General features: G+C 44.6%; 1 long non-coding RNA gene across 1 annotated transcript; it reads right to left on the bottom strand.

Annotated features, from left to right (window-relative positions):
• Positions 1-14,970: 14,970 nt before the first annotated feature.
• On the bottom strand, positions 14,971-16,258 carry LOC131458003 (uncharacterized). The gene is made up of 4 exons (XR_009240047.1): positions 16,131-16,258; positions 15,997-16,058; positions 15,857-15,923; positions 14,971-15,262 (listed from the first exon to the last, which is right to left on the bottom strand). It is a non-coding gene; the product is annotated as an uncharacterized LOC131458003 (long non-coding RNA).
• Positions 16,259-17,275: the final 1,017 nt, after the last annotated feature.

Below are 17,275 nucleotides of genomic sequence, written 5' to 3'. Positions count from 1 at the left end.
TGATGTCACTGCCTAGCAACCGAGTGGTAAACAGGAACCTGTTGGCTGAGGTGCTTAATTATGATATTAACCTCATCCATCTGTCGGCGGGTGGGAAGACGGACCACGGCGCCAGACGCACGCACGTGCAAGTGGGCGTCCTTTAGAGTGTGCGTGTGCACATGTGTGTGCCTTAATAATGTGGATGTTATGTGTTTTCTAATTCACAGCCAGGATGTTTTTGTGTTTTCACCTCAGTTCTTTCCAACGTGCAAAGTCAAAAACATAAAAAGAAGGGGGCACCCAGGATAAAATCTCTCCCCCAGGGCCACAAAACAGCTAAGGACACACCTGCCTTGCAGATACACTATAAAAGGTAAGTATGGGTTTAATTCATTCATTCATTTTCTACCACTTTATCCTCTACATGAGGGTCACGGGGAGCCGGAGCCAATCCCAGCTGACAGAGGACAAAAGGTGGGGTCACATCCTGGTCTTGAATCTGGAACCTCCTTGCTGTGTGGCAACAATGCTAGCCACTCCTCCGCTGTGTGACACAACACGATGGGCGTCACTTGAGTTTAATTACTAGTTAAAATCTTTATTTATAATCTCATTTAGACACAGTTAAAAGTCAAATTTTAGTCCGACTGAGACAATAATTCGGTTTGTGTCGTACGTTTGAGTAGTACATTATCACAAGCTTTTTACAGACTCCTCCCACCCTGGATCCCCCCCCCCCCCCCAACACACACACACACACACACACACACACACAGTAACATCCAGATGTGATGAGGGTTTCAACAGATAACAAAAATCAAAGACTGTAGCTTTAATTTCAACACTGACATCTCTTAGTTAGTACATTCTGAACGGACAATGCACACACTTTCAATTTGTAGTTATTGTGTTATTGTGTAATTTACGAGTGGGGGGGGGTTTGTTTCAGAGTAGGAGCCCCTGAAGTTCCTTGGAACACCCCTGCTGATGTAAACAAATTGCCAAATCAAGTTTTCTTTCAACAAAAACACAGATTACATTTATTTTGATTGTGTTTTCCATTTGCCTTTATGTTATATGAATAATAATCGATTTCTTAACTGTTACAGTTTCATGTATCGCAGTGAAAATCTGGATTATGAAACTGTATTTCCGGCTGCGCGAGTAGCGCTGTATATACGTACATTTCATTAGCTGTTGTGTGGATGTAGCACTTTCACACGCCCGTACAGTTAAGAAATCTATTTTAATCACATCACTGTCAAGGACTTCTGGATAAAAGATCTGAGAAATAAGATCAACAGGTTTAAATGTGAAGCTGTAAATATTATGTTAAGTTGCCTAAATTGATTTTTCCCCTGCTCTTTAAGTGCACTTTAACACTTTTCCCTGTTCCTTACACTGAATAATAGAGCGACTCTCAGAGTCTCAGGAGCCTCTCTGTGCAGATCCACTAAAGAAACCTCCACCTGTGCTGTGAGCAGATGATGCAGCTCCCTCTTGTGTCTGCCTGTGGCAACAAGTCACAGCTTTGAGGGGGGGAATTGAAATTCAGAGGCTGCACATGCTGAAGCAGGTGGCCTGATTAGTTTTGTAAGATAAATTGACACGAGATGATGGAGACCCACGATGAACTCTGAGCTCCTGCAGGAGGTGCAGCCATTTTCTCCCCTCACCACCCACGCCGCCCGTCAGTCTGTTGACTCTGAGCACATCAGAGACGAGCAGCAGATGCTTAACATCGCCGCCGCCTCGGAAGAGACTCTACCTCCTAACAGGTGGTTTCAATTATGTCCGATAACTTCTTGGGGACGTCTCCGTGGGATACACGCTGAGGATTCATACCTACCTGTTATCATCAGTCATTCATGAAATCCAAATTAAAATCCAGAGGCTTCATGAGATCGTGTAGGCTGTGGATATTAAAAGGGATAATTCTGGTTTCATTTAAGCGGGGTTATTTGAGGGAAAGGCAGCTGCGCACGAGACGTGGCTGCCAGTAGGGATGTAAGTAACAGATTTTAGATAGATAGATAGATAGATAGATAGATAGATAGATAGATACTTTATTCATCTCACAGAGAAATTCACAAGCCAAGTTCCAATTTTAGCCACATTCCAAAAGGTTCACCTTATAAAATATGTTTGCTTAAGTCTAAAATAGCTTTGGAGTATGTTTGCTGCTTCTTATCGTCATAAGACAACGTTTTCCAACTGAAAAACATTATAAAAAATGCTTGCTCCCCATACCAAATCCCATAGAGAAAATCACTAATTTTTACATTACAGCAAACAGCAGCTGTTGATCCACTGCTGCGTTCTTCAGTAAATTTAAATGTTATTTTGTGACTTTAGTGTTTTAAATCCTTGGTTCTGGTGTACTTAAGTCACTCATACTTACCAAATGCAGCATCAGTGGGCCGCAGCTCCTGTGTCCCCGTGAGCTAAAAACAGTGATTTTCTCTATGGGATTTGGTGCTGGAGAGGTTTACAGTTTACGAAATTCAGGTTTTCTTTTGGAAAAAGCTGTCAAATGGTGAAACATGTTCTTAAGATCGTGCAGAGCGCTGGTAAAAATGTAATCACAGCTTTATTATGAGTTGTATGATTTATTATGAGTATACAAAGGTATGTGTGAGTGTCGGTATGTTCACACATACTGAACAGGAGCTTTAGCACGGCCATCTTTGTTTGTTAACATTGCACCGAGAAAGCGAAAGCAGTGTGGGACTGTGGGATATTTAAAGTTCGCCCTCTCCTAATCCCCCAGACGCGCCGAGGCAATTATCTGAAATAATCAGCGTGAGCAGACAACAGTAAACACAAGTGGAACAACCAGGTAGCACTTTCTGTGAAAACAGTAAAACTAATAAATCCCCGAGCATCAGCTGACTAACAAGTTGCAACCGGCACAATGACAATTCTGAGCTGCACCTCCTTCCAGAGTCACATTATGGGGAATTTAGCGGATTTAGGATTTCCTCTTGAAGCTGAAAGAGACAGAAAATGCAGGGATTATTGGACTCATGTCCGTCATTCTGAGGTTGATATTTGCTTTTTTCTAAATATTTGCCACCAGGGTGTTTCTTTTAGAGACTGGCCTGAACAGATTATTTGTCCAAGTGATCCTGTAGTCTAGTGACGGCTTTACACACATAATCTTAAAGTCAACAAATGTATTAGGTCTTGTTTAGACTGCAGCGCAAATCAGATTTGTAAGCATATTTGATTACAATCTGATCTTTCTGTCCAAAAGTTTAATTTAGTGCAAATGATCAGATCTAATCTCAGTGTGTCCATATTGACATAACATTGGCTTGTCTTCCACATGGATTTCTGTAGTTACAGGCTATGCCCCCTGGATTTATTTATTTTTTAACCACAGACGGTAACATCCAGATATGATGAGGGTGATGCACAAACTTAAGATATTATAGGTCGTAATTTTCCATTTGTAGTAACCCTGTTATCGTTTAATTTGAGAGTGGGGGGAGTTTGTTTCAGAGTTGGAGCCCTTGAAGATCCGTGAAACACCCCTGCTGACGTGACATTGCCAAATCAAATTTTCTATTGTTTTTACATAAACACAGAATAAATTTGCCATTTGCCCTTTTGTTATATGTATAATAATCGATTGTTTACTTGTTTCAACATTAATATATCGCACTGAAAATCTGGATTATAAAACTGTAAAATTAAAAAAAATGGACGACAGAATTCTGTGCATGTTTCTGTCCCAAATTGTTTTGTGAAGCCATGGTGCAAACTTTCTTCTGAGTTTTAAACTATTGTCTTCCACTGTGCTGATCTTTTTATGCTCCTCCAATTAACTTCTGTCTCTCTGGATCTACGTCCTTGTTGTTGCAGTACGTTTGCATGCACAGTTTAATCAAACTAAGGCCGCAGTCCAACACTTTGAAATCCTAAAATCCTATCAGAGATAAAATCTAATCAGAATCGCATTTGAAACCACCTCCGTGTGGTTTGAATCAGCTTTGGAAAAACCAGATTTCATGTCCTTGTCAGTTCACCGAACAAGGATCTATCTCAGGAGTTACCTTGGTTTTGATTTTATCTAAGTTTTTTTTTCTATAAAACCTGTGAGAATACGAACAAAAACCTACAACTGCTGTTTATTTTTGCATATAAATGCTTGTAATTATACACTTAATTATTTTGGTGTATGTATGTGTGTGTGTGTGTTTGTTTGAGGCGAAGTTTTTTACAATCTTTCCATTTCCAATCAATTTCTATATCTAAGATTTGTATAAACACCTGTGCACTCACAGGTGCAGATGTTTGAGTTGATGAAGAGATCACTGATCTCTGATTGGCTCCTCCGGCTGACTGGACTGCAGCTGCTCTGTGGGCAGAGTTTTCTGACGTGATTCCAGAAAGCGTTATGGACAATAATAATGCCAAACTGTCCGGTGTCCCGGGAAGGAAAGAAAAGTACAAAAGAGGAGGAGGAGGAGAAGAAACGAGACAAAGACACAGGTACAGTAAAGATAATGTGGTGAAATGTTTTGTCTGTTGCATAAGTCATCGAGCAGAGTGTCGTCTTAATTTAACTTAACACCTCCTCAACCTCACATCACGTGCTACAGGTGGTTTGTAAGTCATTCTTGTTAATGCAGTACTAAACAAACACCACTAGAGGTCTCTGTAAAATCCCTTTTTAAAAATATATTTATTGTGTGCAATTAACTGCAGAATGTGCACTTATTTTAAACCCTACTTGTAATTTGTTGAGTCAATACGGGTTTATTAAATATCTTATTTTGTGCAGTGCCTTATTTAGTTTATATTTATCTTTTTTTTTATTGCTATTATTTTGTGAGAGGCTACTGTGAACTATGTATTGTTCCTCATCAAAAGAAACACTTTTATTTTGAAATTCTGTGAAATATCATCTTAACTGTTATAATTTCGATTTATTTACACTCCCTCAGTCAGGTCTGACAGTTTTGCTTGACAGAGCCTGCAAACAAATAATGATTCCTCATTTCTGTTCACAAAGACCAAACCTGGGCAGAAGAGGCAGTCAAACAGGTGTACGTAATACAATGAATCCTATAATGTTCCTTTCAAACCAAGCAGCAGATAAGTTCTAAGAAGACTTTCATGGTTAGAAAATGAATCCACCAAACGTTTACTGAAAAACATTCTTTTTGTCATAACTGAATAATTCACCGCTCAAACACGACTCCCTGCAGCAAGTCCATTACTTTGTATATTCAGCATGGTATATATTATTTTTATTATTATCATAATAATATTCAGCCTATATTCCAGCTCTGCCTGTGTGTGTGTGTGTATGTGTATCTCCTGACCACAGCTGTGTCCTTCATCATTAACTCGTGAAACGTATCTGCAAACACAGAGAGTCTTGACTTCTCCCTCTGCTTAATAACACACGCTGTTATCTTACTGGACTCCCACAAGCAGCTTTGAACGCAACCGAGACCTAAAGCAGTCCTTGTTAACGCTGTTGTTATCCAGCGCGCGTGTAAACATAAACAATCTCCTCTCAAATTGGATGGCATGTCTGGAGAAATCCTGATTAATGGCCTCTTTAACAAGCACTCCTCGGAGGCTGCGTCACTCCCTGTCACCCAGGAATTCAGTGTAAATGAGGGCGTCGAGGGGACGACTGACCTTTTCCATTAAGCCCGTTCATAACGGTTGAAGTTTAATGACGCCTCAAATCAACACACACACACACACAAACATAGGCAAACTCCTGTGACCGCGTCACTATTCTGTGGAGAAGTTTCCGTTCTGATAAGACTTAATAAAAGATTTGATCTGTAGATAATACGGTAATATACTGTCAAACCATGACGATAGACGACTGTAATACTGTTTTTGTAACAAGGAACTACTGTAAATATAGCCTGTATTTATCACCCAAAACAAAAATCTTTAGATTTCCCTTAAAAACTAAATAATTTCTCTGTTAAATGGACTCGACCTGTGTTTATAAGTGAAAAATACTGTAACACATATTACGTCAATGCTACGTTACATTTTTTTGGGGCAAAATATTAATTATATGGCTGTTAATTTTCTGAACCAACTGTGTTAAAGACGAAAAAATACCATAATATATAAATATACATGTGTGCATATATACATATATACATACATAAGAAGTAAATGTCTGGTCGTCTGAATGTTTGATCACTTTAATAAGCAGATCTCCAATGAGTTTTGGGTTTATGAAATTAAAGGTGGAGAAAGAATTCTGGCCAACACTGCCAGTAATTTACCATAAAATGTACATTTTCACTTTCTTTTTTACAGTGTAGTGTTGTAGGTTATGTGGGGGAAAAACATCCTTAAAACTCTTTGGTTCTTCAAAAATTGGGTTTTAATTTGGGTGATTTCCAAGTTCTGATTATCCAATAACCTCACAACCTCAGCAGGCTCTGTGCACACCCCTGTGGTTCATAATGGCAAGATAGTTGGGTTGTAAATACATTTGGTATACTTGTTTATACAGTATATTAAATTGCTCGTAAATTATGTCACAAAGTGAAAGGTTCTTTATTTCACTTTCAAAATGAACAAATTCATTAATTTACGTTGGCTTTTTTTGTATTGAGCAAAGACAAACACAACGTGAGTGACAGCTGTCAAAAAAAACACAGATTTTAGTCTGTCAACAAAACGCTCACCTCAGCTTACTGTTAGAACCAGGCCTAGAAGAAAACCTGATCACAACATGAATAATGGGACTCCCCTTCTCAACTCCCAAAAAAACCACCAGCAAACAAAACATTTTATAGGTTTATTAAAATCAAGTACAACATGCGTGCTGGCAGTCTGGCTGTGAGTGGTTTGAGGAAGTCCGCTGCAGCTGGGATGTTCAGGCCTCTTATTCAGATTCCCTCCGTGGAGGACCAATCAGCTCCCAGGATCCACCCTAGACTCACGCACACAGGTCATTCACTCAAACATGCACACCTGCAATCCATCTCACACTCACATGCAGACACATACACACAGGGAAAAAGCAATCACGACCCTGGGGTCGTAACACCTCCCCCTTAAAGAGAACATTTCTCCCCCTAACAAACGTTAGATACAACCAAAATGCTCAAGTTCCATATTTGTATGTTGTACCTCCAAAAAAAAGCTGCAGAACATCCAAAATCTGAAGTACATTCACACCATTTGCTACATGAGTGGGTGCCACTCCCACAAGGTAACAAATGCCTACCACCATGAGGTAAAAACATCACTAGACAAATTAAATGTGGTGCTTTGCCACAACAGTAACAAGTGTCGCACACAAAGTGGACTGAAACAGCCACAAAGCAAATGGGTCAAACCAAAGTCGCTACCACAGTAACACAAAACCCAACAAGTGAACCGACACTACCACAGCACAAAATGGACACTGGTCATCTACCAAAGTTAGGGAAATGAATCAAACAGACTAAACTGGAAAGTTCACTCCACCACATGAAGATCCACTGATCTGTGGAGAGACATCGTCCCACTCAAAAATCACAATTGTAACGGCTAACTCCGGTGCTCAAAATATAACACGATCACAGTAAAATAAAAAGCCACTAACTATACCCACTAAATACACCAAATTCACCTCATGGACGTTGAGATCTGGACCAATTCCAGTTAACCTATCCAGGTGTCTGATCCCGGACGAGCCCCCATTTACGTTACAACCCTGCTCGTTTTGGAGAGGAGTAACATGATAGGATTAGAAATAAGGTGGAATACAACTGGACCTGTTTAGGGTAAAGTCAGAAGTTTAATTAAATAAGGAGTGTGCACTTGCACTAGGAAAACATAACAAAAGGAGGCTGTACAGGTGCTGACAAATAACTAAAACAAAGTACCGCCAAATAAATGACCACTATTTAGCTCTGCGCAAAAAAAAGAACACTTAAGAACAAAAGGAGGCTTACAAATGTGGCGCGGGTAGGCGATAAAGTAAGAAATTATTAGAAGCTCGACAACGCCACCCCGGGAATTTCACCCAGGGAATTACTAAGTAATATTATAAAGGCACACAGTTCGGGTTACTGAGGGGGCAAGAGACGTGGTTCCAAGTTAACATATGTTTCTTTTATTAAACAATAATCCTAAAAACTTCAATAAAACTCATTCACACCAACAAAAATGGGGGGAAAAGAACCTTAACAGGGCTGAGGCCAAAGTGAGTGGACGAAGGCTAGGGCAGGGGAGGGATCCACCAAAGAAAAACACCACAATAATCACCAAGCACACGTGGCAGACACTCTCAGTGACGAAAACCCGCTCCCAGGGACACAGCAAGACAAGACGGGAGGATGCCACCACCAGACCACCAGCACCACCACCACCGGCCTACAGCAACTGAAAGAGGAGGAGGATAATAACAAATTAGTGGGGATTCATACATTCAAAACAAAAGCAAAACAGAACTAAACATGGGCAGGTCACAGGCCTAAATAAATCACATAACTTCACTACTGACAAGGAAAAAGAAAATGAAAGAAAACCAAAACAAAATCAAATTACTTAAATTACAAAACACAATCTTGAAATTAACTAAATAAAATTACATAAACAAAATCCCATTTAACCCAGACACAATACCCAAAAACAATATTGCACACTTTCTCCCACACACACACACACACACACACACACACACACACACACACTCGCTCCGTATAAGGGGGAAAATCCCCGGTAAAAACAGTCGTGCGGGGCTGCGGCCGAACGATCGCTTTGGCCCGGCGTATGCTTGGGCTGGCAGTCGGCGGTAACGTTTCCGACGGCCACCGAATGACGCCACACGAGCCCGCAACGGCCACCAACACGAACCAAAACTCAGTGGCTACAAAGCAGCAGCGGCCGTTAGGTGGTTAAGATCACCTAATCGAAAGAACATTATTAACAACCGCTACGTACGTTATGATTAAGTTGATTATATTTCACAATATACAGACGTACCTTCTTGTAGTAACAAACGCTCACGAGAGGAAAAGGAAGAGAGCTTCAGGCAGCTGCCAGCATGCACCTGCGACCACACTAGCGTTAGCCATCCACTAGCACCAACCAACGACCAGCGAGAGAGAGAGAGAGACACTTACCACTGCCGATCAACCCACAGCAGCGTGCACACACAGCACGGAGCAGCACCCAACCAGTCGCCCTATAACACAATGCCAAGTTTAAGCATACTAACTAAACTAAGCGATTAGCAAAGTAAAGTGTGCGAACCTACCGATCGGAGACGTGACCTCACACTAAAAGTGACAGGCGACAATGGGAGCAGAGGAAGAGCCGGCGAGCGGACTACGTTTTTGTACCGGCTGCCTCAATGATTACCGGAAGTGTTACCATGGCAACCAATAAACGAAAATGAGCGAGGGGGAAAGTAACACAACGCTCATACTGCTACAATCTACCCCCCCTTTTTGTATCGTCGTCCCGACGAACTAAGACCATAACTAGCTCCAGGGCCTAAAAAGTGCAGTGACAGCATGTGATACAGAACCCTGAGAGTTTGCAGCCCCCGATGCCAAATCCCCCACCGGCCTTGGGATACGGTAAACATTGGAATGCTGACCAGCGGTTGATCGTGCTGATCTCCGTAATGCCATGTTGCTGATGTCAGAGGAACTCGTGGATGGAGTCACTATGGATGGGCTTGGGTGAGCGGGAGCTATGACAGTGGACATGGGAAGACCTGGCTGAGTGGTGGTTCGAGGTTCTGCTATGGCTCTGGTAGCTGGCAAGATTGAAACAGACACAGTTTCGGGAACCAGAAACAGATCACTTTCACAGGACAACTCATCATCGGAAACTAGCCTGTTCAGGGCAGGTGAATCCCGGGCAGCAGCACCACTAGGGGACTCCACTCCAATCAAAGCCTTTAACAGGGTACGATGAACGTGCTTGACTTTGGACTGATCCTCCTTTGGGGCGATGGAATACACAGCTCCCCCTTCCTTAGGTGCTTTGATGACACGGTACACTGTGGGGCCCCATAGGTCCTGCATCTTGTGTCGGCCTCTGGCACTGAAATCACGCTGTAAAACCAGCTGACCTTCCGTTAGGGGTTCCCCTCGAACATATTGATCATGGGCCTTCTTTCTACGCGCTGCAACAGTCTTCAGTCGTTCCTGTGCCCCATCGAAAGCCATCTGCAATCGGGTCTGATGCTCCTGAATCCAGTCATGAACAGCTCCACCCACAGGGTCCGGAACTCTACCCAACAGGAAATCAATGGGGAGTCTGGGCTCTTGTCCAAACATTAGAAAGAAGGGGGACTCACCGGTTGCCTGATGGGGGGTGGTATTATAGCTGTAAAGGACTTGAGGGAGGCAGGAGGTCCAGTCTCTTTTACGGGATGGAGGCAGAGTGCGCAGCAGGTTGTGGAGGGTTCGGTTAAATCGTTCACACTGGCCATTGCCGGCTGGGTGGTATGGTGTTGTACGAGACTTCTGAATGCCATAAAGGCTGCAAAGCTGCTGGATGAGGGCACTCTCGAAGTTCCGTCCCTGGTCGGAGTGTATCCTGGCTGGGACTCCAAACTTGGAAAACCATTCCACTACCAAAACCTGAGCCACGGTAGTGGCATGCTGATCACGGGTGGGGACGGCGAGTGTGTATTTGCTAAAGATGTCTGTCATCACCAAGACATTTTCCATTCCATTTCGAGCAGGATCCAACAGGGTGTAGTCAATGGCCAGAATCTCATTTGGCCTGGATGCCAACAGATGTCCCATGGGGTTCCATACAGTGAGTTGATTGTCTTTGGCAAACTGGCACCGCTCACACGCCTGGCACCACTGTGCCACCTCGATGGACATACCTGGCCAATAACACCTGGAGCGTAGGAGCGCAAGGGTCCGTTCCACACCCTGATGTCCATGCTCTTGATGGACCTGGCTTAGCACCTCCCGGATTAAGGCTGCAGGTAGGAGCAGCTGGAACATTGGCTCTGCGCCGTCAGGGCGGAAAATCTGCCGATACATGATGCCGTCCCTCTCTACGAGTCGGTTCCATTGACGCAGCAGAATGAGTGCAAGTGATGAGAGTTGCTGCCGCTCTCCGTAGTTAGGACGCCGCCCCTGCTCCCAATACCTCTGGACTTCCTGGATAACAGGGTCAGCTCGTTGAAGGGCACGGACATCTGCAGGTGTTTGGTGAGGCAAAACGGTCACAGTTGCTTGCGTTACCACAGTTCTTTTCATTTTCAGGGCTTGCTGGAGAGGTTTGGGAAGCGGGGTGCCGGGGAGCATGGCTTCGAAATCTGATGGACCAGGTGAGTGCTGACGGGACAGAGCATCTGCATTTCTGTTGCTTCTGCCAGATCGATATTTTACCTCAAAATCAAACGAGGCCAGTTGGGCTGCCCAGCGCTGCTCTACAGCACCGAGCTTTGCAGAGGACAAATGACTGAGTGGGTTATTGTCCGTGTAAACGATGCAGCGATGTCCCAACAGGTACTCTCTGAATTTCTCACTCATCGCCCACTTAAGGGCCAGGAACTCCAACTTCATGGAACTATAGTTGGACATATTTCGCTCGGTGGGCCTCAGTCCTCGACTAGCATAGGCTATGGGCCTCACCTTGCCTTCTTGCTCCTGTGAGAGCACTGCTCCCAATCCACCATGGCTTGCATCAACCTCGAGGATGAATGGAAGAGAGAAGTCTGCAAAAGCGAGCACTGGGGCAGTAGTGAGCTTAGCCTTCAGCGCCTCGAAACTCCCTCGGCACTCCTCTGTCCAGTTCTCGATGGCATTCGATGTGGACCTCCGCTTGGGCCTGGTGTTTCCCAGCTCTGCTACCAATCGATGAAGGGGAGCTGCTAACTTGGCAAAGCCCTCCACGAAGCGGCGGTAATAGCTGGCAAATCCCAGGAAGGATCGAAGCTCAGAAGCTGTTTTGGGAGACGTCCATTTTGCCACCGCCTCTATCTTAGATGGATCTGTTGAGACACCATTAGCGGATATTACATGGCCTAGATAACGCACTTCTCTCTGGAAAAAGGTGCATTTGGAGAGCTTTGCCTTCAGTCCCTCCTGCTGAAGTTGACCCAGTACTGCATCAAGCCGCTGAAGATGCTGCTGTACAGTGGACGAGAACACAACAATGTCATCAAGGTAAAGAAGCAATGACTGATTCTGTTGATCACCAAAGATTCTCTGCATTAATCTCTGAAAAGTACTGGGGGCGTTACAGAGTCCAAATGGCATACGGTTCCATTCGAAGAGACCAAAGGGAGTGCAGAATGCAGTCTTAGGCCGATCCTTTTCAGTGACTGGGACCTGGTTGTACCCACTGGTCAGGTCCATGGTGGAGAACCAGCGTGCACCTGTCAACGCATCCAATGACTCCTCGATACGTGGCAACGGAAACGCATCTTTCCTGGTCTTGCTATTAAGCTGCCGGTAGTCAACACACATACGTAGACTTCCATCCTTTTTCTTAACCAGCACAATGGGGGAGGCATAGGGGCTGCTACTTTCTCTAATCACCTGCGTAGCGAGAAGCTGATTTATGTGCTCTTTTACTGCTTCATAATCAGAAGGAGGGACACGTCTATACCGTTGTTTAACAGGGGCCTCATCAACAAGAGGAATGTCATGGGATATTAGATTGGTACAACCTAAATCACTGTCATGAGCAGAGAAAACAGATGTATATTTCCTCAGGAGGAGCCTCACCTGACCCTGGTCTTCTAAAGACAAGGAAGACAGATCCAGACCCTCAATCTGATCCTGCATTGTAGGTTGGGCCGTCTGGGATGCTACAGTGGCAACGGTGGATGGAACCTCAGTGACTCCTGCAGGTAAGCTAACGACATTCACCGGCTTTAAAGTGCCAACAACAGTGCGGGGGTATAACAATACCTCGATGGAACCAACATTAACGATAGGTATGTATGCTGTACCCCCAACCACCCTAACCAAAGATGGAGAAGCCAACAAGCCAGCAGGTAAACCAGAGTCAAGGGGTTCAAACAACACCGTAGTATCCGAACAATGCTCTGCGCAAGTAGCTGCTACCACTTTCATTACACCACCTGAAATACGGCACGCACGCTTACCTCTGACCTTTACCCTTCCTGTCAGCTCTGGAGGGAGCTGAGTGGTCACTTGGTGACACTTCTGTAATGCCTGTGTGAGGGGTTGTGAGGCTTGAGTGACAGAAGACTGCTCAAACAATGCTGAACCATGCTGCACGAAAAGTTCCTGGTAACATTTCCGAATCACATTCATTCCCATCACACCAGGGACCTGAAGGGACGCACTGCCGGGAGGGTCTTTCACTACCAAGACGCCACACTCTGAAATTAACTTACCGCACAATTCAACAGTTAACTCAAAGTAACCCAGGAAAGGAATATCCAATCCATTCGCTGCCCTAAGCTGCAACCAGTTACATGATTTAAGACGCTCTGTACCCCATGGTTCAAAATGCTGGCAGAAAAAGCTCTCTGTAATAGTGGAAACCATAGAACCAGTATCAATTAAACATGGGACCTTAACTCCACCCATGACAACCTCTAAATGGGGACAAGACGAAACCAGTTTTGATACATCCACCAATTCACCTTGCACAGCATTTGAGCCAGTAGAGGCCCCACCCAAACTGTGGCTCTGCAGTTTGGTGGGTATTAGTTTTCCGGAGCTGGAGCTGATTCTGGCTGCCTAAGTGAGGGCCGGGAAGCTTGTGAGGGAAACTGAGAGCGAGGGAGGACACGCACACTATCACATTCCCTAGCAAAATGACCAGGTCGCTGACAGCGTCTACATATTACAGGCCCACGCTGCGCTGAATGGCTGTGTGGAGGAGGACGCTGCATTAAAGCAATGGTTTGAGTTCGCTGATTAAGTTGTTCTTGCTGCTGCCTCAACATTTCCTTCAATTCACCCATCTCTGAAGACAGAGGAACACGAGCAACTGGGTGAGCACCCTGGACCCCATATTGAATGCCACTGATGGAGGGGACAGAGTTACTGCGGCCTCTAACGGCACTTGATTGACCCTCACGTTCCCACCTAATTGCCTCCCCCCTGACGTCAAGCAACGTAGCAATGGGCTGTCTACGCACAAACTGTTTAAGCTCTCGTCGTAATGTGCTATCTAGAACCTGCTCAACAAACTGATCCCGTAACAGTACCTCCGAATTATGCATGGCGATGGGTGCACGCTGCCTTACCCTTTCCATAAGGCTCATTAAGGCGAGGGAGAATTCCAGTAATGTTTCGCCCTCATGTTGCTTCCGGGAGAAGAAAGCCTCCTGTAAAGCTACATAAGACTCAGAACAGCCATAGAGTTCCTGAAGTATGGCAATTATTCTAGCTGGATCCCCACGCTCTACACTAGAACGGTACTTGATCTCTTCACGTGCTTCCCCCTCTAGATGGTCGAAGAGAAAGAACGCCTGATCAGCTAAGGACAAATGACGAGCCCTAATACACGCCTGCACTTCCTCAATCCATTCGCTCAGCACTATCCCCGATCTTCCCCTGTACATGGGGCACTTCCTGTCACGAGGCACAAACACTAACCTCTCTGCTGCAGGGACGCCGGCAGTGGCAGTAGGCACCGCTGATGATGCCGAAGGCATGGTACTAGGGACGGGTCCAACAGGGGCCTGCTCATGACGCAGCCTCTCATTGTCAGCTTTCAACTGTGCGACCAAATCTCGCAGTTCTTCCATTTCCTCCTCCATTACTGGAGATTATTATAACGAACCACTGCTGCTTTGTATCAATGCCAACAAAAAAATAATAATAATAATAATAATTAACCAACTAATAGAACACACGTCTCTGCCCTTCTTCTACAGTAACATCCTGCCGACAACGCCAAGTTTGTGGCGCGGGTAGGCGATAAAGTAAGAAATTATTAGAAGCTCGACAACGCCACCCCGGGAATTTCACCCAGGGAATTACTAAGTAATATTATAAAGGCACACAGTTCGGGTTACTGAGGGGGCAAGAGACGTGGTTCCAAGTTAACATATGTTTCTTTTATTAAACAATAATCCTAAAAACTTCAATAAAACTCATTCACACCAACAAAAATGGGGGGAAAAGAACCTTAACAGGGCTGAGGCCAAAGTGAGTGGACGAAGGCTAGGGCAGGGGAGGGATCCACCAAAGAAAAACACCACAATAATCACCAAGCACACGTGGCAGACACTCTCAGTGACGAAAACCCGCTCCCAGGGACACAGCAAGACAAGACGGGAGGATGCCACCACCAGACCACCAGCACCACCACCACCGGCCTACAGCAACTGAAAGAGGAGGAGGATAATAACAAATTAGTGGGGATTCATACATTCAAAACAAAAGCAAAACAGAACTAAACATGGGCAGGTCACAGGCCTAAATAAATCACATAACTTCACTACTGACAAGGAAAAAGAAAATGAAAGAAAACCAAAACAAAATCAAATTACTTAAATTACAAAACACAATCTTGAAATTAACTAAATAAAATTACATAAACAAAATCCCATTTAACCCAGACACAATACCCAAAAACAATATTGCACACTTTCTCCCACACACACACACACACACACACACACACACACTCGCTCCGTATAAGGGGGAAAATCCCCGGAAAAAAAGTCGTGCGGGGCTGCGGCCGAACGATCGCTTTGGCCCGGCGTATGCTTGGGCTGGCAGTCGGCGGTAACGTTTCCGACGGCCACCGAATGACGCCACACGAGCCCGCAACGGCCACCAACACGAACCAAAACTCAGTGGCTACAAAGCAGCAGCGGCCGTTAGGTGGTTAAGATCACCTAATCGAAAGAACATTATTAACAACCGCTACGTACGTTATGATTAAGTTGATTATATTTCACAATATACAGACGTACCTTCTTGTAGTAACAAACGCTCACGAGAGGAAAAGGAAGAGAGCTTCAGGCAGCTGCCAGCATGCACCTGCGACCACACTAGCGTTAGCCATCCACTAGCACCAACCAACGACCAGCGAGAGAGAGAGAGAGACACTTACCACTGCCGATCAACCCACAGCAGCGTGCACACACAGCACGGAGCAGCACCCAACCAGTCGCCCTATAACACAATGCCAAGTTTAAGCATACTAACTAAACTAAGCGATTAGCAAAGTAAAGTGTGCGAACCTACCGATCGGAGACGTGACCTCACACTAAAAGTGACAGGCGACAATGGGAGCAGAGGAAGAGCCGGCGAGCGGACTACGTTTTTGTACCGGCTGCCTCAATGATTACCGGAAGTGTTACCATGGCAACCAATAAACGAAAATGAGCGAGGGGGAAAGTAACACAACGCTCATACTGCTACACAAAGATACACAGACAAACCAAAACATACAGCTATCCTGCAAAAGAACGGTCTGAAAACAAAATGTAATAGAGTGACCAACTCTTTTAGGTACTCTCTACTCAAAGATTCTGAAACACTGACTAGAACCACTCAGACAAGTCCAGACACGAAAAACTAAGCAAACACACTCTGAAAATACTCTTAAACACAGAACGGCATACAACCAACAGCAAAGCACTCACAGCCGCCCTGAATTGAGGGCTATTTATGTTGCAGCTGGGGTTGATTGAAGAGTCTTGATTGGTAGACTTGGTCGAATCACAGCCACACCAATCACAGACACCAGTGGACAGGCAGCACGAATTAGACCGCCTCTGAAGGAAAGACCAATCCTCAACAGGGAATCACACAGCTGGATATGCATGCCTGGTAGAATCACTCATGGAAACAATACAAGTAATACGTATTGCGGGCATAGAGTGGCTCAGTGGTTAAGACCGGTACCCTGTGTGCGAAAGACATCATGGTCGCAATGGTCGCAAGTTTAATTCCACTCCTGGTTGATTGTACTCAATTCCATTGTAAGTCACTTTGGATTAAAGTGTCTGCTAAATGACATGTAATGTAATATACAGCAGCCACCATAACATTACTTTAATCTACAACATGTTTAATGCTTTCCCCCTGCGGTTATTTTGCTCCTGAGTTTTTGGCACTTTGAAAACTTTGCTCATTCCCCCCTGAACCAAATTCCATAGAGAAAATCAGTGATTTTAGGAGGATTAGGATTTCAGGAGCTGTTGATTCACGGCCGCCTCCATCTGTAAGTTGAAATGTCTTATTTTTTTCTTATTTCTGTGTTTGTAATTCTTTGTTCAGATTCACCTGAGTGACACAACGGTGCCAAACGAGCAGCTCCTGCGTTCCTGCGAGCTAAAAATGGCAATTTTCTCTATGGACTTTGGTGTGGGAGCGTGAGCGTACAA

The sequence above is a fragment of the Solea solea genome, chromosome 4 (genome assembly GCF_958295425.1).
Source record: "Solea solea chromosome 4, fSolSol10.1, whole genome shotgun sequence".
NCBI lineage: Eukaryota > Metazoa > Chordata > Actinopteri > Pleuronectiformes > Soleidae > Solea > Solea solea.
This window is presented reverse-complemented; position numbering and strand designations above follow the sequence as displayed.